The following is a 23,007-nucleotide window of genomic DNA, read 5'->3' as shown; positions in this document are numbered from 1 at the left end:
ACAATACTGCGGCAAACAGGACCCGGACACGAGACACAGCTTCCCCAGGAGAGACCAGATTAGCTCTTCGTGCAAAAGATTTCAACGCCAAACAAGGGAGGCTAATTCAGCTAATTCAGGACTAGCATGCACCGGAGAGCCACTGCACTCTCTCCCTCTGGACACCTGCAGCGACTTCAGCCAAACCCAAGCTATAATTTTCAAATGTCCCAGTGGCACAAATATATCCCTAATGGTACAAATAGGACAAAATGGGCTCAGCTGCACTGTGATTCAGTGGAAGGCGGAAAGGGAATGTTTTCAGGAGTCATTCTGTGATTTAGTGACTCTGATGTATTGTAGCATAGTTGGCTTCTGTTGCCTAGTCAGGTTGCGCAAATTATTGTGTGGTAGGGGTTGAATAGTGTTATGCTCACACTCACTGGTCTGGGAGTGTTGTTAGTCTGGTCTGATACTCTTGCACACTTCTGTTCTTTTGTGCTGGAAGTCACTCTGGATAAGAGTGTCTGCCAAATGAATGCAATGGTATATATTACGTAGATACTACTGCTTGAGAACACATTTGGCTTTTATTGTACACAGCGCCACCATCCTCTAACAACTATTAACAGGGAGTTTTGTGTCACTGGGTTATTTCAATGGTAAAACATCATGCATTGCATGAGGGTATTAGCCCTCATGCTGTTTAGTTCCAAATAAATATTTCAATCTGTATGCATCTCCGTCAGGTAGTTGGGACTGTTGGGAGCTAAGCAGTGTGCAGGCTTAATTCTCCGATGCATTGATCCTAAGATGTGATTTGTGTATAAAAATCACAATTTCCAAAATCATTATGCATTCTACAGAATTCTCTGCAGACCAATGCCTGTCCTGCAAGACAAACCAATATTATTCCTTCATGATAAAGTTTACTTGATAATTTACCACTGTATAAAGGCTTCAAAGGGTAAGATTACAGTACCATGAAAGCTCCAGAATGCCTTTAATCACGTTTCGGCAGTGGGTGTAATCTGTGCTCCCTTCAAATTCAGTACATGTAAACACCCCCCAAATGCTGCCACATCTTCCCTGTTACGAAACGACTCCTCACAAATCACTTTGCATAAAACTGTGCCACAAGGTTTGAATCAAACAAAAAATATCTGTATAATCAGCACAGCTAATTAATAATAAAAATCATCTGAGTTTAAAAGAAACAAGCTACGAAACACATTAAATTAGTTGTCATATACATAACCTCTGACTTACTTCCCTGCAATGCTGAAGAAGGCAGAATTTTGAAAGAAAGTTCAGAACCTGGATCACGCTCATATGTGTAACCTGATGTGTCTTAATTCAATAACTGCAATATTTATTCATACTAACCCCTCAGTTCAGGCTAATGGGTGGATTTCCCCTGCTGCACTCCAAGAGGGACGGTTCATCAGAACATCAGAAACATTCCCATCTAGGCTGCAGCACCACCTTTTGAAAGTCAAATATCTATTATTTTATTATTTGTTACATTATTTCCCCCAGCATTTTGCAACATTATGGGACTGCTTTAGGACAATGCAGTAAATCCACAGATATACTACTGCTGCCATCACTCTTATCAGAGCAAAAGGAGATGGGATTTCTGCTCAGTTGTCTGGCGAGCTAATGGCTTAATTCTATCTTATCATTGGCACATCACTGGCAGTGTGAAGTCCTCAGTCCTGTGCCAGCTCCACACCAAGCATGCAGCCGCCCCCTCCTTGCCCAGACAGAGCCAGCTTCCTGTCCTGGGACTTTAGGAGTGAGATTTGGTGAAAGATTTCATCAGATTACACACCGATTGTCAACACTCGCCTGGTCTTGAAGTGCAGGGGTCACACAGATCCGCCACGCAGAGCAAAAGATCTGCTCTGCTGTCCAGAGCAGTTTTACCCCTGATGTATCTCTTACCGTTGTATTGTTTGTGCATTTTTTTTGATTTCATAAATGAACTGTACAAAGCACACATACATTTATAAAGGCTAACCCCGACTTCCCGTAGAGGCAGTGCGGAATTTCCCTTCAAGGGCAGCTTGTGATTGGGCTGACCAGATGCGGCTAATGCTCGCCTCTGGCAGCCAGCCAGTAGGAAGCCTCCCCTGCAGCCCCGGTCACTTTCACGCGGCGTGGCGTCTTTAAGGCCGCGTGAAAGCCGAGAGCGTGGCCGCAATCGCCTGTATTAAATGTCTATAACGGTTTATAAATACCCTAGCGGTGGGCAGCGTGTGCCAGGCTGCTAAAGAGCCGGAGCGCCACACTGGAGCGGGACTCAGAGGGCAGGCGTGAGCTCGCACGGCAGCTTTCACCACGGTTATCAACACCGCCTGACACGCTGGCAATCTGGGAGACACGGTGTTTTCACCAGGGGAAGGAAGGGGAAGCGTGGCCGCCGTAGCGTGGGGATGGGCTCGATCCCGGGGCACGCTCTTATACTCGCACGCACTGCCGCTGCAGCTGTTTGTGCTTCATTTTTAGCCCCAAGGCATCATGGGTCCCTGTCAAAGGGGCAGCACTGTGAGGCTGGGACTGCACGGGGGTCAACCCCGGGTCGAGCTATTCGGACAGGTCTACCCGGTCGCTCTCTGTAAGTGGGTCAAGTTCGGTTTGATGAGATACCCGATTGATGTGGCAAGCGCATTTCCCCTCTCTGATTTTCAGCGTTCCACATCGCCCATCCAGACAGCACCAATGCAAAGCGCTCTCCTACACGGGGGGGTGCCTGCACGGTTACGAAAGAGCTGCAACAGGAACTTCGCTCCTATCATCCGTGTCCACGACCTCTCCTCCTCCCTCTGTCGCCCACATAAACATTTAAAATTAGGCATTATACAGGAAACAGGGGACTATTATGGACTGTATAATTTTAATAAATCGTGGCACATATGTAATGCTATACACTGGCTCTGGCAGTCAGGGTGATAGATACAGTTAGATACATCTGGGACTAGCAGACTGGTCAGAGGAGAAGGTAACAGAGAGGAGTCTGAAATGAATAGCTTTTACAGTGATAATAAAGCTGGTTGAATCTGAATAAGCGGAGGGAAACTCAGGCCTGTATGTTTTGAATTTTATTGGCTCATTTATAAATGTCAGACATACAGCTATTAATAGCAGTTATGTGACACCATTTGTTTTTGTAATAAGATGCAGAATGTGACTCTTCCAAGGGAGAGAATTGTGCATAGCTATCTAGCCTCAATACAACAAAACAAAATAGCATAAGGATAAAAAAGAATGAAATGTATTTATTCATAACCTAACCATTAAAAAATTAAAATGCAGCTGCTGTTCATCTCTAATACAATGTTTTACAAATGCTATTTAGCGACAAAGTACAACATGATGAAAACAATGCATGACAGATTAGCCGGCAATAATTCCAATAAATAAATCAAGTTCAACCAAGATAATCAGTGAACAAAGGGATGTGAATATAGCATCAATGAATATTATTTAACCATTACAGATTGAAGTAATTTGTATAATAATATACTATACCAGACAATAACATAATGACAATAATATATTAATAATAAAAGAGAAGCAGAAACCCACATTTCCACACACACCACAGAACCAAATGGCAAGAGACTATTCTTAAAAAAAAAATCTTTGACAGGAGAATTCTCGGGCAAGAAATTATGTCCTTGACTGAACTCAGCAATGGACCCTATTGACTGTCTGTGACCATGTGATTCCTTTTTTAGCCAATGACATTTCCATGTTATGTGGGGGGCAGGACCTTTGGCAGGACAGAATGAGCTTCATAAAATGACGCAGAATGACAATGCACCACAGATGGTCCACGGGACACCACTTGTCTTAACACCGTTTCACCTCCATACAACTACAATGTCAGCGTGCCGCCTCTTCTAGGTGGACTACTTGTACCTGAAATGCAGCATGCATTTGATGCAGCATTCCATTTCTACACAAAGACTCATCACAGTTCAAGTCATCACTCTCATTACATACACTGTGATGTGAGCTGTGACGAGCGTGCAGAATTCATAAATTCAACTCATCCTTCACAAATTCAAACAACAAAATCAATACCCACATGAGTAATCGCACAGCCTACAAGCACACTGTCCAACCATGTGTCCTGGCTGCGGCAACGTGGCCATAGCTTAGCCTCTGCTGAGCCTCTGTGCAGCCTGATACACTAAACACAGAGAAACACTTGACCCGCTCAGCCCAGCTAGCGACTAGCTGCTTACAACCCTCTCCCTAAACAGTGTGTCTAAAGAGACTCAGTATGTCTGATAAACCACTCCAGTACTCCTATCTCTACCCAAGCTGGCAAAAGGCTGGTAACCTAACTTAGGTTAGCTCCAGGTCAGGCACTTCACTGTACGCAAGTAATACTATGTATATATAATAATGACTATATAGCTATATATAGCTATATAGGTATACATAGTAGTAATAGTACATGTAATAATATATGTTGAGGTATATAAATTAATAATAAGTACATACAGTTCATTCATCAGTAATGATACGTTCTGCTTAGACAAATTCACCCCAAACACCTCCCTGCTCTGTGAGATTCGGAAAACAATACGGAAGCGTACCTGTAGGGAGCATTGAAAACGGCACAGTAATGTGTTGAAGAAAACCCAGCTGGGTCCCAAACAGAGGATAGCGTTGTTTACTATTTTCCCCGTAAGTCAGCAGCCCTCAGGAGACAGGAAACAGAATGGCACTGTAGGCGCACACATGATAACAGCCTAATTACGAATCACAGCGAGGCATAACAGCAGCTTTCTGTGTCAATCAAAATTTAACTTACGTTCAAATCGGGCAAACTGATTACAAAAACAAGAGGCAGAACTGCGTCCCCCCCCCCCCAAAAAAAAAAAAAAAAAAATCTATAAACGCAGCAAAACTTGCAGGAGTTAAATTTCAAATAAACAGATTTTTCAACTCTTTCAGTGACATGTAAAAGACAAAAGGCAGTTTAGGGTATGTGTGGGCAGGGATGTTGAATGCTATGTACAGCAGGGCGGCAGTGTGGTGTGCTGGTAAGGAGCAGGGCCAACCTTTGTGACCAAAAGGTGGCTGGTTCGAGTACCCACTGGGATGCTGCTGTTGTGCCCTAAGGCGAGGTACTTGAATTGCCTCAGTAAATATCCAGCTGTATAAATGGATAAATTTTGTGACCTATAATGGTCGCTCTGGATAAGAGCATTTGCTAAATGACAATAATGTAATATAAGGTAATGCTGAAAGGTACATCCCCATTTTCAGCAGGGTGAAGACAGTCTCAAGGACAACAGCACGACAACGTGTGTCCCCTTGTCCGCTCCCCCAGGTCTGCCTCTATGTCTGGCTGACTCACCCACGCTAATGACGGCGTGAGCTAGAAGATCCAACTACAAAAGGCCTCACTGTTTCAGCACTGTCTGACGGATAATTATTTATTTATCTGCGTGGCCTTCGTCTAAGCAGGTAGGTCAAAAGGAGAGTGAGCTTCCTGTCTCCGGTAATGATGTGGGCATGCCGCAGAAACGAAGGAGCCCGCCGGAGAAATCAAGTGATGAAAGAGCAGCTCGTCAGGAACAGGAAAATCAGGGGTGAGAAACCGTATCTGTGTTAGAGAGGGACAGGTTAGAGAGGTATCTGTGTTAGAGAGGGACAGGTTAAGTCAGTGATGAGGTCTGCGGTTGTACAGTCGAACTGAACTCAGTGGTTACAGAAATCACCATAGATGGTGAAAACAAGACACAAGTAGGCCCCTGTTTGACTCATAAATTCCAGTTTGAATGGCAGTCTGGGGAGGGCTTTATTTGCTATGGGGGGTTTTCCTTCATTCCTCCTAATGACTGGAAGGAGAGCAAATAAAGGGGTAGCGGTTTTATTTTTTCCTTTCGCAATTAATTTTGTTTTGCAATTAGGAGGCCTCATTTGGTTATGGCCAATCAAGACATAAAAGACAAGATGCAGAGTGTGTTTGTGGCGTGGGAGAAATGATATTTCATCACCGGGCCCATGGGGGACGGAGTCCAATTATATTTTTTGAGATTGCAAACACAAGCAGGACTCAAAACAAAGCAAATGAAAGTGAAATTACCTTTGAACCCCAAATTAGCTTATGTCTCAGTGAAGGAAAGAATGCCTTTTTAGTTTCTATCACACAGTTAATCGTGCAAGACTCTACATCTTATAACCTAAATGACCAGTAACAACATTCCTGAAGAACAGCCAACAAGGCACAAATAAAACCTAAGAAACCCAGTCCAAATCAAGGACAGAAGGCAGCAACACTAGTCGTAATTTTAACTGTCTCAAGATGGTAGCGCCAGAGACTTTTAGATTACATAATGTCAAGAGAATCACCATTTTCATAAATTGTGTTGATCATCAGAATAACAATCACGCTATCATAATATTTTATTGCATGAGCATGAATGTCTGTAATTTGAAAGGTCTTTTTTATTATATTGCTGTTTTAAGGAGACGCTGGGTGTAAAGTGACACTGTTTTGACAGAGGCACGAGAACTGAAGGGTGTTGTTTGACACCTACGGGAGAGGTTGGGCAGCACTTGGGGGAGAGCTGAGCCTGGACTGAAGGTGTCCTTCTCTTTGAGATGATGAATGTTTTAAGCCTGTGTGAGCCAGAAAAAGAGACTACGGACAAGTACAGTTTCAGTTTCAAGGCAAATCATGTTTGAATATGCCATATTTGCCGAGCCATGGAATACTTCGTTTGCAAAAAAAGGAAAAATCTCCATAAAGGTGTCAAGTGGTTTCATAGGTGTTAGGGCATTTTAAAAAAGAGCACAAAGTGCTTCTCCCCTGATTCTGCAGTGTGGCCTTCTTCAACTGTTCGGAGCGTGGGGCCCCGCTCTGAAAACCTGACCGCACACTTGACTTAATTGCCATCTCATTGTTTACATTTTTACTTGAAAGGGTGGAGCTTATTGGCTGGAGTGCCATCCAAATGGACTGAAGTGGAAGAGGCGAGAGGGGAGACTGAGGAATGGCCAGATGTTACAGGGAAGCTGCCCTGGTTAGCTGTGGGAGTATGAAAAATAACCATAAAACAGTGCTGACAAGTGGCTTATCCAACAGTCCTACAATGTCCTACACCATTCATAACCTTTGTGTGTGTGTGTGTGTGTGTGTATTATATGTGTATTTATGTACTTGTGTGTGTTAGTGTGTATGTGTGGGTGCACACATGCGTGCGTGTCTGTGTGTGTATGTGTGAATTTGTGCATGTTGATGTGTCAGTATAGGCATGTATGTATGGGTGTGCATGTGTGTGTGTGTGTGTGTGTGTGTATGTGTGTGTATGTGCTCACGTGTGCACTGCAGAAACAAAAAAGACAGCCGCTCACCCTCTCACAGTTCGTCTTTCCTGTAATATTTTCAGAAGAGACATCCCTGTCAAAGCCTTCAGATCGCAGAGCCCCTGCCAATCACTGCCAGATCCACACTGCAAAAAATTCGTTCTACCACACAAATGGTGCTGGCAAAAAACATAACTTATAAAAACCAAACATAAAATAAAGTTTTTTTTTTATTTTCTTATATCTACATATTCAACAGTCTTTTCAACACAGTTTGAACTGTAGTTGCATGCAGTCAGTTTGTGGCAGTTTGGGGGTCATGACACCCACAACCTCCCCTCTTAACCCTCAGCTAAGTGATGGATTGGGGGGGTTAGGACCCTCTAAAGGACAGGCTTCCCCTCCGGACAATATGGGGATAGCCGGGGTTAGCTGTGAGCCTGTGAGTCAGCTATCTCTCACACTGCTGCCAAGGCTAACAGAGCCAGAGGATGTCCATCACTCTGTTGTGCTGGCCTTCCCAGTGACATCACCAGGGAAGATTTCAAGGATCTTACAGTAGCTCCAGTAATTAGCACATAAAAGAAGAATTGAAATGACAGGATAAGAGTTTTTCCTCATTAAAAAAAAATGAGAAAATTTCAGAAATGATATTTCTTTCTGTTGTTAAAGTTAAATAAAAAAATTGGGACTAATATTTATTGTATAACCTTAACCAATCAAAAATATGCCTTGGGGAAGAGAGATTGAGATTTGGCCTGTATTAACCAAAGAGCTTACATGAGGATGACACTAAATCATATCATATGCCACGGGCAGGGAAAACCATGATCTGTATAATCTCCTAAAGGCTAAGAACACTTCACTACCTTGTATAGGAGGGATATAGGAGGATGTATAGGAGGGATGTACCATATCTGCAACAGAAAACCGAAAGAAACGTGAATAGTGAAGTAAGATGGAAGTGGAAGTAAAATGTACTTTTTACCCAGTCTGATGCAGAAATGTAATGACTCTACAATTATGGCTCGCTGTTATGTGGTCATTTACGGTCAACATCCATTACTGCAGAGATGTACTATGGTGGTGTTGTCCGTGCCTTAAGATGGCTGTTTAAGTCAAATACTGATACATTACAAAACACTGCAGGAGGACTATCCGCATCATTTTTTGATGCCTGACTCTTCTTGTTTTCCGATAATATCCGTAAATAAGCTCCATAATCGAGTGGCGAGGTGCACCAATGCCCTTGTAGGACAGGAAACCCAAAGACCAACCACAACAAAACAATCTTCTCCATTAGTGACACCAGGTAACACCACGGACTGTGAAATGGACAGGAATTATACTGAGATACCACTCAGGATTAATAGAAGGGTCCTCTTTATGACATGAAAAAGGTAACAAATTCCTTCAAAAACAATGTCTCTCCCTTATCATCTATACCTGTATTAGTATTAGTATATCAATTTCCTAGTTTAAGCCCTTATTAAGGCAAACTTTAAAAATGTACTTTCAGTGTCATCCATTTATACTGGTGGATATTTTATGTACAGAAGGAGGTAAATGATCTGTTCAACAGTAGTGGCAAACCTGGGACACAAACCTAACAAGCATAGCTCCACAACCACTACACATCAGGAAACTGCAAATGCCCTGCTTAGGAGCATAGCTCTTTAACCGCTATATATCAGGAAACTGTGGTGTCTGACGACAGGATTCTGGCAACGGTGGGCCACGGCAATTTTTACTGTTACAGTAAATGTCTCCACTTATCATCTAACACAGCGTGATTTGAAAATACTGCTGGAAATAAACTAACCGAACTTCACATCTCGAAGCTACTGTTAACTGTGAGAAAATTAAGCAGCAGCAGGGTCCTCCCATGCTGTTTCCATGGGAGAAGGTATTTTGAGTTCTCTTCTCTTACTTAGTTTGGAAGGGAGCAGAAATGTGCTCATTTTGTACTGTGAAATGATTTCCTTTAATCTGCGACTGAATTTGGATCAAAAACATCTTCTGACATGTGATGCTCAGCAACGGCAGGGCCTCTCCGGCGTTATGAATTCAGGGATTTCCAGGTTTCATATTTCTCTCTGTGTAGCCGTATAAATTCATAAGGATTATCGGCATTCCACAAGAGATGCAAACGGAGATGCAAGAAGGTTTTGCTGCCTTATTCTAGGTCCCTGGATACAGCATGAATAATATAAACCGTTTTTTTTTTCATCCTTGTGCATTAGTAATTATTTCTCCCCACAATGTTTATTTTAGATCTCATTTCAAACGATATTATGCAGTTTGTGCACACTGTAAAAATATCTTTTTTGGGTGCAAAGCATATACTGTTTTCAAACAATTTTTTACATTTATTTGTAGAAACACACTGTAATATATATTTTAAGTGATAATTCAGAAATGAACATATATTAGGGTGTTAGACTACTCTTGCTTCTTAGGCATCTCTCTCTAGTGCAACATGTATTCATTTACTTACCTTTTTCACTCATTCAGTCACACAATTATCGCAGATAATTACCATTTAAATGCATGTGTTCGATGGGGCCACTGGATCCATTGACTATGATAACTAGGAAAACTAAACTGGCACTTATTTGATGAAGTAAAACAATGTACAGGTGATTTTAGTGTTAAAGGTGTATCCAGTCACCATACTAACCACCTTATTAGTCAGTTTTGCTAAATGTCCCTTTGTTGAAAACGACTTCTGCTCTCCTCCACTGGTGTCCTTGTTGAGTAAAGCCCTTTGGAATCAAATTTAAAGCTCAAATTCCAGGGGCTATGACCTCTTTGGTGTAACTGCTCTTTTCTCTGAGCACAGATCTAATTTTTATTGTTTAGTTATTCATGTTTGACATTGTGTAAGAAACCTAACATGACACTTGTTTAAATGTGTGACTCATATATGACGGCAAAACACGGGTTAGATGGAATAAAGCCTTCTCCTGCAACCACTGCATCAGCTCCCTCTCCTAAAATACCTCCCAGACACTGAATTTTCAGTGTAGTCATGTTAATACAGAGTTCGTGAGATGCAATCGGTTGTGCTGTGCTGGGACACTGTAGGGATGTTAGACAAGGAATGTGAATGTCACCATGATGTACTGAACATATGAAATATATGTTGCCTAAATATTTGTTATGATCTCCATGGTCTCTGTCAGTTACCAGTCACAGTTCGCGCTGTGATGCCTAACATGCTGTGGCTTAAAAGGCAACTTGTGTTACTGAAAACTGGTTATTTATTTCACCTTTGGCCACTCTCCTGTTTGACACATTGACAAGAGAAGAACACAGTCAAAGACACATTGTGTATTGCACTGCCAAAACCTCAGATCATCTGGGCTTTGTGATTTTATGAATGTACTCCTATTGATATAAACTTTAACTGAAAAGATAGTATGATTCATGGTCACCGTAACTGCGGCACTTGGGTCTGACTTTATTCTGGCTTATTTTTTTATTACTTTATACATTTTTTCACCAGATTTGCCTTTCAAAGTCCCTCTGCAATATTCAGAATTGCTTACAACACCACTCGGCCAGCACAAATGATCATTAAGTACCTGCATCGCTCGCCCAAAGTATGAATCAAGCAATCATTTTCTCTGTTACAGGTCCCTGATGGCAGAGAGGAGGGTGAGCCAAGGCAGAACTGCTGAATGGGTGAAAGGGAGTTCACTGCAGCAGTCGTTTCTAAACTGGGGTCCAAGAACAATCGCAGACCCACAATCCTCAGAGAGCCATCGGGATCAGCGGGGCTTAGCATTCACAGCTAATGGCAGCCCCTCCTGAAACCTGCGCTGCACCTCTTTTCCGAGGTCAGCCGTACGACGCTCCTACTCACCTCCGCTGCTTAGATGTTGTTTTGTGTAACGAGACCTCAAAAACCCTCTATAAAAAGCCCCGCTGACTTGGACCTCATGAATAATTCCAGCTTCGTCCCCTATCCCTCAGAACAGAATACGAACAGTCGCAGATGCCTTTCTCGAATGCTGTTCTGCACAGGGTCTGCAAAGAAATACTGCGCTAGCTACACAGCTGTTGTTCCACCAACATTTTAAACTACAGAGGAGTCATTTTTAAAAAATGCTATTAAGATTCAGGGGAAAAGAAGAAAATTCAGTTGACTTACGACCCCCCTGTTCTGCATAAGGTTTCCTTTTTTCTATTATTGTGATACAGGAGACTGCATCGCTTCATCAGGGACTCGATGAAGACCTGCAGGAATCACATAATTGCACTTACAATGGAATTTAGCCAAATGGCACGGAGGAAAATTTGAATATGCAAATGTTGTCTGGGTATTTTGTATTTGCTGTTTTGCCCCTAGGCTAGTTGTCCAATGACACAAATCATCAATTAAGATCCCAGCAGGGCTTGAATTTCAATTGACACAATCTTCTCACTGTCACACAAAACCGTGTGCTTGCAGCTGCATGAAATACTGATCTCAGAACATTTCCTTGTTTGTGTGTGTGTGTGTGTGTGTGTGTGTGTGTGTGTGTGTGTGTGTGTGTGTGTGTGTGTGTGTGTTTGTGTGTGTGTGTGTGTGTGTGTGTGTGTGTGTATGTGTGTGTGAGTGTATTTTTGTAATGTTTCTAATTGTCTAGCCCATTTGTATTTAAGGTCTCTGACTTAGTAAGAGTCAGAGAAATATCTTTTCAGAAATATCTTTTCAAATTATCTGCTCTTGTCCTGAATCTGGGTATTCAGAATGAGAGACTGTAGAAAGTGACCAGATCACATAATCAGAGATTCAAATGACATGACATAAATAAGAATGGATGCAGGAAATAGATGTAAATTTGGAAATAAATATTAATTTATGCATGTGACAAAGGACAGTTTTCATTAGACTTACAGCTGCACACAGACGCAAATAAAATACAGCATGCATGTTTGCTGGGTTTATGAATGTGCATAGAAATAATAATACAAAGTTGTTCCTTATACCTTTATACACATATAATGTGGATGCCTTGGTTATTATTGTTAGAGAAAATATTTTAGATTTCAAAGGTGAAAACCTTAATGCTGCATGATATCATCCTCACAGTATTCCATCCTGATACAACACTTTGATGTAAAGCAGACACAGTGGCATTTCCTACTGTAAGATACAATAGGCTGTGGGTTTGTGTAAGCTGGACAATTCATACAGCCATGCTATGAGGAGACCATTAATCTAAGTGGTGTATTCAGAGGCGGGTGATGATTGTTCCAAACTGAGGTTGTGGATTAAATCTGGAACTGGAGCAGGGCCGACCTTCAAATCTTTACAACAGAGCAACTTCCTTTCATTCTATATGCAGACAGTGAACCAAACACACTCAGGTTAAACTACAGTGGGTGGTTAGTGAGTAGATAAATTAAGTGTTCTACATTCCCGTGTGAAGGATTCATAAGGTTCATACATATGAGCTAGATAATGATGTCATGGGTCCTATATAATGGCATCAAAAGATTAAAATATGCAATACTCATGCCAGCTGGCAAAGCCTGGAATATGGTTTCCTATAACAGTCCACATCAGAAGTGGAATTACCCTTGCAAACCAAATCAAATATCACAGCAACGCTACTTATGACACTGATGGCAGGACAGCTCACTCTATAACAGTCTATATCAGTTGGCGCGAGTGTCACATTATGAACATAAGTGTTGGCCTTATGAGGCTGTAAGGTATTCTTAATGTTTGAAGGACCCATCACAGAAAGTTTTACCCTGTTTTTGAATCTTCCCATTGGCCAGCTTATGACCACATGACTGAGTCCTACGTGGCTAACAGGTCATTGCCCACCTACCCCCTCACCACACCTCTCCCTCTCACTCTCCTCTGCCTCTGCAGGGACTCATTCCCACCCATGCTGGCCCTGAAACACACTGCCCAGATTCTCCATATTTGGAACTGTGCTGAAACCATATACTTCAGCCTCAGCCAGTACTCTCAAATGTTATTGTTGAACCAGCCCTTTCCATGAAACTGGCCAGCATTTGTTTTGGACTGTATTATTTAGATGTGGCATATTACAGAGAGCTGTCAATTATTGTCTTTATTGTTATTGCCACTGTTAATTATTATAATGTTAACTGTTATGCTTAAGAAGTATTTACATAAATTTTGTTTTATATTAGTACTCTATATGAATATCTATTAATGCTCTGCCAAAATTATGAAATTAATACTACTACTACTCATGCTATTATTAATAATAATACTAAGGACAAGAATTGTTAAAGAATTTGGCTTTACAGTAGACTACATTAGCTGACTCTAACACATCCTTTAAATTCTTCTGTTCCTTAATTTGAAATAAATAAAATGCATTCATGACGATAGTTTCACAATTTTGAAAAAAAAAATAATAACGAGGAGTGACCACAAATTCTGCAAACCTCATACATGGCAAAGTACATTTTGAAACCTGCAACAGCCGTACTGAAGGTGAGAGAGGTAGCAACGCGTAGAAAAAGACAGGTCTGGGTGTTAGCCAGCCCTCATTCTACAGCGTGCCTCAGCGATAAAAATCCGGCATCTCTATAAATCGTGTTGATGACAGCGAGACCCCATTCTCTCGCCACAAGAACATCAACTTCCTCTAACTTAATCTGATACAGTAATGAACAGTAATTATGTAGTGTCAGAGTGAATGAGTTCCGGTACTTAATAGTTTGACAACACATACATGAGTGTAAATAAAGACGAAGAAAAAAGTTTCCGTTAACTTTGCGAACTGTTCTCAGCGTATCAAACGTAACTGGATGATCTTCGCTGCTGTCCTCCGCCTGGAAGACACGGGTTGTACTATTTGAGGGGCACTTTGTGGAGCAATATTACGGTGTCACAAAGTTTTTTATTTTTATTTTTATAATACATATTTACACGTTTATTCGTTTTAAAGTGAAAAACACCGACCCTTGTCTTCGTCAGACCTTAATTTATTGAAGTGATAGAAAGATTCTTGTACTGCCGTTTAGGTCCATCTTCAATAGTTATTAAAGATATCAAACTACAGCGTTCATCTCAGGTGCTGGAATAATTATTCTGCTCAAAATAATGTCGTTTAATTCAGATTCATAAATTGTATGAGAAAAAAATGTCGCGTTATGTGCACTGTTTGGCCCAAGTCTAAACATAACGCTTTTTATACAGTCACTTGCGAGAAGCTTTGGGAAATTCACAGAATCTCAGTTTCTGTATTCACCAATCTTCCCCAATTACTCAGATTTACTTAGCATTATACAATACAGGTAACATTGAATGTGTTGATTGTAAAAGAAATATAATAATAAGCATACTCTAAGGAAACAAAGGGAAAATTAAACAAATAGCGGATGATTATTGCATTCTGTATGGAGCAATCATCGTCATTATTAAACAGCGCGCATATTTTCTTTGCGTGATTATAAATAACATAATCTGTTTGCATGGACTGCTGTGAGCCTTGAAAACATGCAAAATGACATACCTAATAAAATATATCAGTATGTTGCATTAATTTCCTTACAGTGAGAACTCGCCAATCCTTGAATGTCATGACAGCTATTTTCTACGGAAATATTGTAGAAGTGAAATGTTCGCCCCAAAACAAAAGGTTGTCAACGTATAAAGTAGCCAATTTTTTCCGATACAGCAAGCTAGGTATACTAATGCCTCTAATGCAAACTAATAAACGTGATAAACGTCTTCAGTGATAAAAAGCGCAACACAGTCAGCATATTACCAACACATAAAAACGCAGGTCGCAGTAAGACAAATATAGTGAAGAATTACGCATATGAACCAAAATATGCATAACGTGGTGATTCAATGTCATATTAAGCGGAAAATGTGACAGGAATCTATTTTTTGCATTTAACAAAAATTAACAAAGGAATAAAATAGGATGCCTTCTAATTAATCCAATTTTGCGCCGTACTTCACTCCTGCAGCACACAAAAATGCATTTCTTCCCACTGATATCCTCTTTTCCTCTCTCACTCTCTTTCTCTGCTTCTCTCGCTCGTTCTCTCTCTCTCTCTCTTTCTCGCTCTATCGCTCTCTCCCTCTCTCTCTTGCTCTCCCTCTCTCTCTCTCTCTCTCTCTCTCCCCCGCTTTCTCCTGGTCCTGTCTGTATGAATAATGTCCTGCCTTTTGTAAGGAGAGCGAGGAAAAAAAGACGCCGCAGTCTTAGCGCTAGTCTCTGCACTGACATTGAAAATGAATGACAGCTTACCTGAATGCCAATCTTCATCAGACTGACACTGGCCAGACAACAGAGCCTATACTCCCCAGCACAACCAGTGACGTTCACCATGCAAGACCCCTCCCACCATCCACTTTCTGCCTGCTCACTCCCCTTTCCCCCCTGATGGCGATGGTCCCCCCCGCCCATAATAGCACACGCGCAGCCGGAGCCGCCGTTCCATCCGCGGAATCCGCTAGCCCCCTGGCGGAGTGATTTGTAACAGATTTTACTCTTGACTTTTCCGTGCGATTTCATCTCAGATTCTGCGATAAACTGTCAATCACCGAAAATGCACTAAGCAGGTGTCCCTCCAAGTGACATTAGTATTAGGGGTTCACAGTTAAGCCTTTTATGATAAACCAATTTTTTTCCACTTGTCATAACGGTTGGAGTCCTGAGAATGAGCAGGCTACATTCAGAGAAGTGTTATACCTTCTTATAATAAATTAAACTACTTAACTGTAAAATTAGGTGGGGATATGGGCCTATTCTATACCAACTAGCGGCAATGCCCATATCTTTCAGCATCAAGTGATGTTACAGATATGTCATGTGATACCTTTGTCCCTAAGTTTATCAACAAATAATCATAGTTACATTTGAATTGACTATGGAGAGGAAGTCTGAACTCAAAGGTTATTTGGAGGATCTGATCCCTGAATAATGGGAGTGGTTTATGTTAAAAAGTCATGTGTATTTCATTTAATATTGTCAGACAACAATAGGAATTAGAATAGACCTTGTATAGTTGTTTAATTTTTTTTAAAAGACCGTGGGTTAGATTTAAACCCCCTCCCCTCAGTCTCTGTCCTCTTGATTCCTCCATTTGTCATCACCATCATCATCATGATCATCATCACCAACATCATCACCATCATGATCATCATCATCACCATCATCATCATCATCATCATCACCAACATCATCATCATTATCAGCAACATCATCACCATCATCATCATCATCATCATCATCATCATCATCATCACCATCATCATCATCACCATCATCACCATCATCATCGCCAACATCATCATCATTATCAGCAACATCATCACCATCATCATCATCATCACCATCATCACCATCATCATCACCATCATCATTATCAGCAACATCATCACCATCATCATCATCATCACCATCATCATCACCATCATCATCATCATCACCATCATCATCATCATCACCATCATCATCATCATCATCATTCAATAAGTTGAGGTGATGCGACAAGCAATCATTCCAGCCCCAAAAGAGCACTCTGGCGCCAATCATTGCAAACAGATCCCCGAGCATTTTGCATCTGAACCGCACTGGAATGAAGAAAGCACACACAATCACTTACCAGGAATGAGACAAGCATGTGGACAGCACTCAGTGGATAGCACTGCATTCGTGCTGCGCGCCTGGACACACCATCACAGCGTTTGGTTGTGTTTGCATTTTGTGGGCGTCCGTGCCTCTGTAGGGTTTCAGAGTTTTAGAATTTAGTGCATTTTCCCTGAATAAGAGAAGCGGCCCCCTGCAGAACGTTTGCTGGTGTGCTTGTAAAAATACCAGGTCTGGTTTATCTCCCCTCCACAGCAGCGCTGCGTGAGAGCTGTGTACGCTCCCTCTCAGATCTGTGCCAGGACAGCCGGCCGGATTTAGCAGGCGGCTGTTCCAGGGACAACAGCGTCTGCAAGCTTTTCCTTTCACACGAGAAAAGACAATGCTGTCAGTAACATCTAGCGCTGCACGCTGTGGACAACAGGCCCTGTTTCAGAGGGTTCATAATGTCACACCACATCATAAGATATTTATGATGTTAGACAAAAGCAGAAACATGTATATCAGTTACATCATTGTATGACTTGTTAGGGGTATTCAATTAAACAGTGTTACAGTGGGTTCTACAATGCAAGCCCATTAGCATACAGGCTACACATTTACCAAGCTTTCTCATTATCTGCTGCACTGGAGGTCTTGGCAGAAAGGTCATGATGTAATATTTTATATGAAGATGCGTAAAACCTCTGTGTATGTAATAATATATAACCAAACAGTACTTGATGAGGCCAATGATGTAATGTTTTCCTAACATTCTGATTCATTCCTAATGCTCGTACAACTGTTGCTGGTACCAAATAGTTTTGTGAGAGATATTCAGCTGTTCAGATAGTCAGCTCCTTTTCATTCACCCTGAAACTTCTGTCTCTGCCGTTGTTGAAGGAATAAGTGTTTTGATGAACTAGCTATTTATGAATATTTTTGAGAGGATGTGCTCCAGAACAGAATATTCAATACTCAGCAAAATAATGCAGACAGTACTGGAACCTTCTGTTACCATTGGGAATATCTTAGGCAAGGAGGTGTGTGTCTAGGATAGCAGGAGTGGAGAGGCTGAATATCTAGCCATAATAAATAGAATATCCATGGTTTTGCCTCCTGTTGGTTGTCTGGATACACAGCAGGTCGTCTGCTTGAGGCCAGACATGATTCCAGCCTGCTAAATGGCAGGCGTGACCTCCAGCAAAGCATTATGACATCATATTAAAATCACCATGCATTCCGTGCACATAATGAAAAAAAAAACTGTTCTGAGCAGTTGAAACAATCTGGTGCCTTAACATAAAACAAATGAAAATAGATTATTAAACTGACGGGCTTTTGAATGAGCTGAATGCACTGATACTCAAGGGACAGGACTGATTTAACACAAGGTGCCCACGCAGTGGCAAAGGGGCAAGATAAAATAAAAGAGAGCGACCTCAATGTTAGAGTGAGATTTTAATTAGTGAAGCCCAGTACCAGCCAACAGTAGCTAATAAGGTGCTCTAATGCCAATATCACAGTGCATACCACATGCTGGTACAGCCGAGCAAGCTCCGCTACAACACGTTTCAACCTTATGGCCTTCCCCAGACATTGATCACATGTCAAGAGTGGATCCGACTACTGAACTTTCATTTTTAATGATAGATACATCTGGGACTTCAGACGTCTTTGATCATGTTTCAGGTCAGTTTCATTCAGAATGAATTATTCCATTCGCACCCTTGTCGAATACTGTTGTGTTTAACGTCAGAGTAACACCGGCTGGCTATGGTTTGAGAGGTCGATAGTTGGCAAAACATCCACGTGATGTACAAAAGTCAGCCAAAGGTCATGGGAGGAAGCGTTGGCCTCTCCTCATCTAAACCTGTAGTTTGCTTGCTGGTCAGCGCTGGCTAGCTGCAGCATTAGCAGGCTGGTGTGTAAGTAATGCCTAACCTCTCTCTGTTTAACAAAGGCTGAGAATCAGAGCGCCAATTACACCGGCACCAGACCAGGGGCCCCCGAACACGGCGCTCAATGCCGCATTAATAAAACATGGCCTCCGCCCCGCGCTCCGCCGGGCGGGTAATTGGCTAATTAAAAAGTGAGATGCGTTAAACGAGACAGCGTTGCGTGCGCCGGATACACCCCCGTGGCCCCCTGTCCCGCTTTCGTCTGCGGTCGGAGGCAGGTTTCTCGGCCCTCTCCGCGCGGCGGCGGCTCCGATCTGCGGGGAGCTCGTTTGCGGTGTTAGTATTCCCTCCCTGTCCCTCAGCTCCCCGGCTTTAACAGGCAAGACAGAAAAACAACACCTGTCAAAGTCGGGCCTTTGTCTGACCTGTCTTTGGATATAGCTACATGTGGACTTTTTACTGTGTTCTGACACCTCTATCAAGACTTTACTCTCCATGTTTCTTCATTGATTTATTTACCCGCTTATTTCGGTGCATTTTGCTGTTTTTGTTGAATTGGTGCCCTCTACTGACTGCTCAACAGGAAATAATGTTCTCTTTAAATAGTTATTTGCAAATATTTTTGGATATGTTTTAGTAGGTGTTTAGTCGATGGTTTAGTGATTTCATTGCAAAATAAATATAAAAGTAGCTTTTAAAACTGACAGTCTGTATTTGACAGTGACAGAATGCTTGAGTGGGAATCTTTACATAATGTATTGGGCACTCACAAAATACATAGTGACCGCTTTGACAGTGTTTGACAGTTATGGGTGTCCAAAGCTGTGCCTCAAGATCTGGTGTGTGTGTTGATTTATGAACTCCCAGTCGCGTACTTGCTTCAGCCTCTCTGGAAACAAAAGATACACCTACCTTAAAGCAGTAATGCTACAAAACCTGGCAACTAAAACAACTGAGCCATATGTTGCACCTTTTTCATTACATTACACCTGTTGCTGTGTCACTATGGAGTTCACCAGTGAGCTGTTTAATCAAATGAGAAAAAAAAACCTGGGTGGTTCAAACATGTTACCTTAAGCTGACAAAAAAACAGAAGGCCAAATTTTTATGGCTCCAGGTATTCTCAAGTACATCCCACACAAACTGAAACTTTCATTTCTATCTGCTGCCTCCAAAAATATAGATGTAATACAACGCAGATGTGATGTACTGACAGCCAGACAACTGCACCCAAGCTTTGGGACAGTGAGAGATTGTAGAGCAAGGCAGAATGAGCTAAAATAAGTCAGTTACTGTAGCTAGACAAGACTGTTTTCAGTACTGAATGCTGAGAAACCCGTGCAGATTAACCTTACAATCTACTGTTCTCTTTACTCATAGACACTAATACAGAGGCAGTTTTGAGGCAGTTTTGTGGCATAGAGTTCAGAAACAAGGCTCATAACCCGAAGGTTGCTGGTTCAAATTGCTTTAGTAAATATCCAGGTATAAGTGGATGAAATGTTATCAATGAGGTGGTCTGGAGAAGGATGTCTGCCAATAAAACAATGCAATGTGCCATAATCAGAAGTGACGATGTTTTTATTTGTTTCTGTTGCTGATTGGCTGACAAGTGCACAGGTACAGTAAGCAATAACTGCAGTGACAGAGAAACTAGAGGACAGGGCGGTGCTGTGGCAGAGTGGTTAAGGAGCAGGACTCGTAACCGAAAGGTTGCCGATAACATTGGGAAAAAAAAAGCAATGCTGGATAAGTCTGCTAAATGCCAATAAAAATAGAAAAAAGTATAAAAATCTCCATCAGTCATGCAATTTGAGGAGCAACGTGGGATAAAAACGTACATGGCCAGTTTATTCAGGACTGAAGGGTTGGCAGGGCAGAGATGTGCCCTGCCCTTCACTATGCTCATATTCTCATTCACAAGTGGCTGACATAGTGAAGTAAATCCAGTATTTAAACATAAGCATCATGACAGCACTTTGCTTAACAGATGCCCTTGCCCAGAGCAGCTTGTACAGCTTATGTATTATGCATTTATGAAGGTGGGTCGAACCGAATGCAGGTGAAGTGCTTTGCACAGGGGCATGACAGCGGTAGCCCACCTGGGGCCTCAAACCTGACACCATCTGGATGCAAGCCCATTTCTCCCACACCCAACACTCACCACCGCTGTGAGAGTGCTGCGTTCCTGACATCTCTGGTTGCCGCAAATTCCTTCATCATATTAATTATCAATTATTTATAGCTGCAATTTAATTTCACCTTTTGGTCTAAGCGCCCTAGTGCTTATTGCACTTAATTGCCGTCTTTTGAGATATGCATCCCACCAGCTATTGCCGATCTGATCAGATGTGTATCCATAGATCCTTCGCTTCAGGCAGGTGTGGTGTATTTAGTTTCAACCTTTTGGACTTGACTTTCTTTCAGGCTAAATTTTGAGGTGCCCTGTGGACCTCCAGGACTGCAAAAAAAAAAAAAAATTGAGAGAGATGAACACAAATCTTACAGCAGTTGTTTTCATTCATTTTTCTTTCACTTGTACAGCTGTTCATTTATGTGTATTGAGCATTTGTGAAATAGATAATGAGGTGTTTATGTTAACAAAAACCTCACAAATGTCTTCCAAAAAGTTTTCAAAGCATTGGTTAGAATCCATTTATCCTTTCATGGTAAAAATATTGCTGGCAGTGGTGTCATGTAAGGTTTTTGGCATACCTGACATTGACATGCATCAAAACATTTTTTCACTGTCCAATTAGTGAGATAAATGTATTAGAATGACTTGGTTATTTGATGTTACGTTCTGTCTCTCCCAACGCAGACCACAGCTGGCTGATCAGGCAGGCTCTAATGACATCTGGTGGAGAAAATGTCTAAGTTGCTCTGAATAGTGAAAGATGAGAATTTTGAGCAGATGGTTGAAACAGGTTGAAACTACACTGCCCATGTGACCTCCAGAATACCCATGTGACCTCCAGCATGCCCATGTCACCTCTAGAATGCCCATGTGACCTCCAGAATGCCCATGTAGCACCTCAGCATCGTAAAGCCAACACATTTCGATCCTATCACCATGAGAATTATCCAATCAAGTGGCCGTAGCAATGGCTACACTCACCCCTCCCAGTGGGGCCAGACAAGCACCGCTCACCTGAGCTGCGTTTCTCGACTGCCTCCTGCCCTGTCAACAGAGCTGGGGAGGCCATCTACCAGAATCACGGTGCTTACAGGGAATAACATCACTGCAACAACAAAAAATGTTCACACAAGAAGGTGCATGTTACTCACCAGACATAGCACCAATACAGGCAAATACAGAGCAGCAGTGTAGCGTAGCGGTAAGGAGTAGGGCTTGTGACCCGAAGCTGTAGCATCCTGGTGGGGCACTGCAGTTGTGGGTGAACTAGGGGAGGGTGAAATGGTTTGGAAAGGTGGGGCATGAGCAGAGAAAAATGGGGGGGGGGGGGGGGGGGGGGGGGATTAGGGGGGTGCTGGACTAACAGGCAAAATAGGAACCAAACAGGCAACAGTCCAAAGCAATACAAATAAATGTGTCCCTCCATTTTACAGCTTACTGCTGGAGGGAATTTCAAAATGAAGGCAATACCATCTAAGGGGGTATTCCAAGCAATGACCTGTTTTGCTGTGGAAAACAGCACATCTGACAAATCAATCCCACATGCAATGGTGTTTCATTTCCTCTTTAAGATAACACAAAATGAAACACTGGTCTAACAGACACAATATTATCAGCTACACCAGCCGAAAAAAAACAGCCACAGGCTTCGGTAAGATGGAGACATCAGATGAAGGTGATGAAGCAAGCCAACAGAAGCTGTGTACTCTCACACCGGCTTCTGTATGTCCTCCGCTGGAGAGTGGCTGAGTATTTCCTCGCAGTGGTCTTTAGTGAAGCAGGTGGAAAGCACTCAGCTGTGTCTGGTGAACAGTGATAACACAATGTGCGTTTGCATTATTGTGAACAGTCTGTCACTTGTTAGATGTCTAAGAATTGCTGTCTTCCGTTTCCAACCTTGTAAATAACTGAGCTCATTGATCAATTCCATTTCATACAGCTTAACTGTTTAATTGGCAAGTGGTAATTGTCTTTGTCTATGTGAACCAGCCCATTGGTTAATGAGCCACACCTGCCTAATTAAAGGCCTGTTAAATACATGTGTGTAGCTAGAGAGCAAAGGGCTCATTTTTTCTGCAGGTTGCTCAGGCTG

At 42.1% G+C, this 23,007-nt stretch overlaps 1 protein-coding gene across 2 annotated transcripts in view; it reads right to left on the bottom strand.

The window, feature by feature from the left end:
* LOC118783357 (homeobox protein PKNOX2-like) overlaps nt 1-15,632 on the bottom strand; it is a 61,273-nt gene extending 45,641 nt beyond the window's left edge. The window contains exon 1 of one of the 2 annotated variants that reach the window (XM_036537183.1): nt 15,555-15,632. The gene's annotated coding sequence lies outside the window, so the exon portion shown is untranslated. Of the gene's footprint in view, nt 1-11,470; nt 11,517-15,554 lie in introns of those variants that run through there. The other variant, XM_036537184.1, reaches the window with a different exon arrangement.
* Nucleotides 15,633-23,007: the final 7,375 nt, after the last annotated feature.

The sequence above is a fragment of the Megalops cyprinoides genome, chromosome 9 (genome assembly GCF_013368585.1).
Source record: "Megalops cyprinoides isolate fMegCyp1 chromosome 9, fMegCyp1.pri, whole genome shotgun sequence".
NCBI lineage: Eukaryota > Metazoa > Chordata > Actinopteri > Elopiformes > Megalopidae > Megalops > Megalops cyprinoides.
Note: the sequence above shows the minus strand (reverse complement) of the source record. Positions and strands in the feature narration are given on the sequence as shown.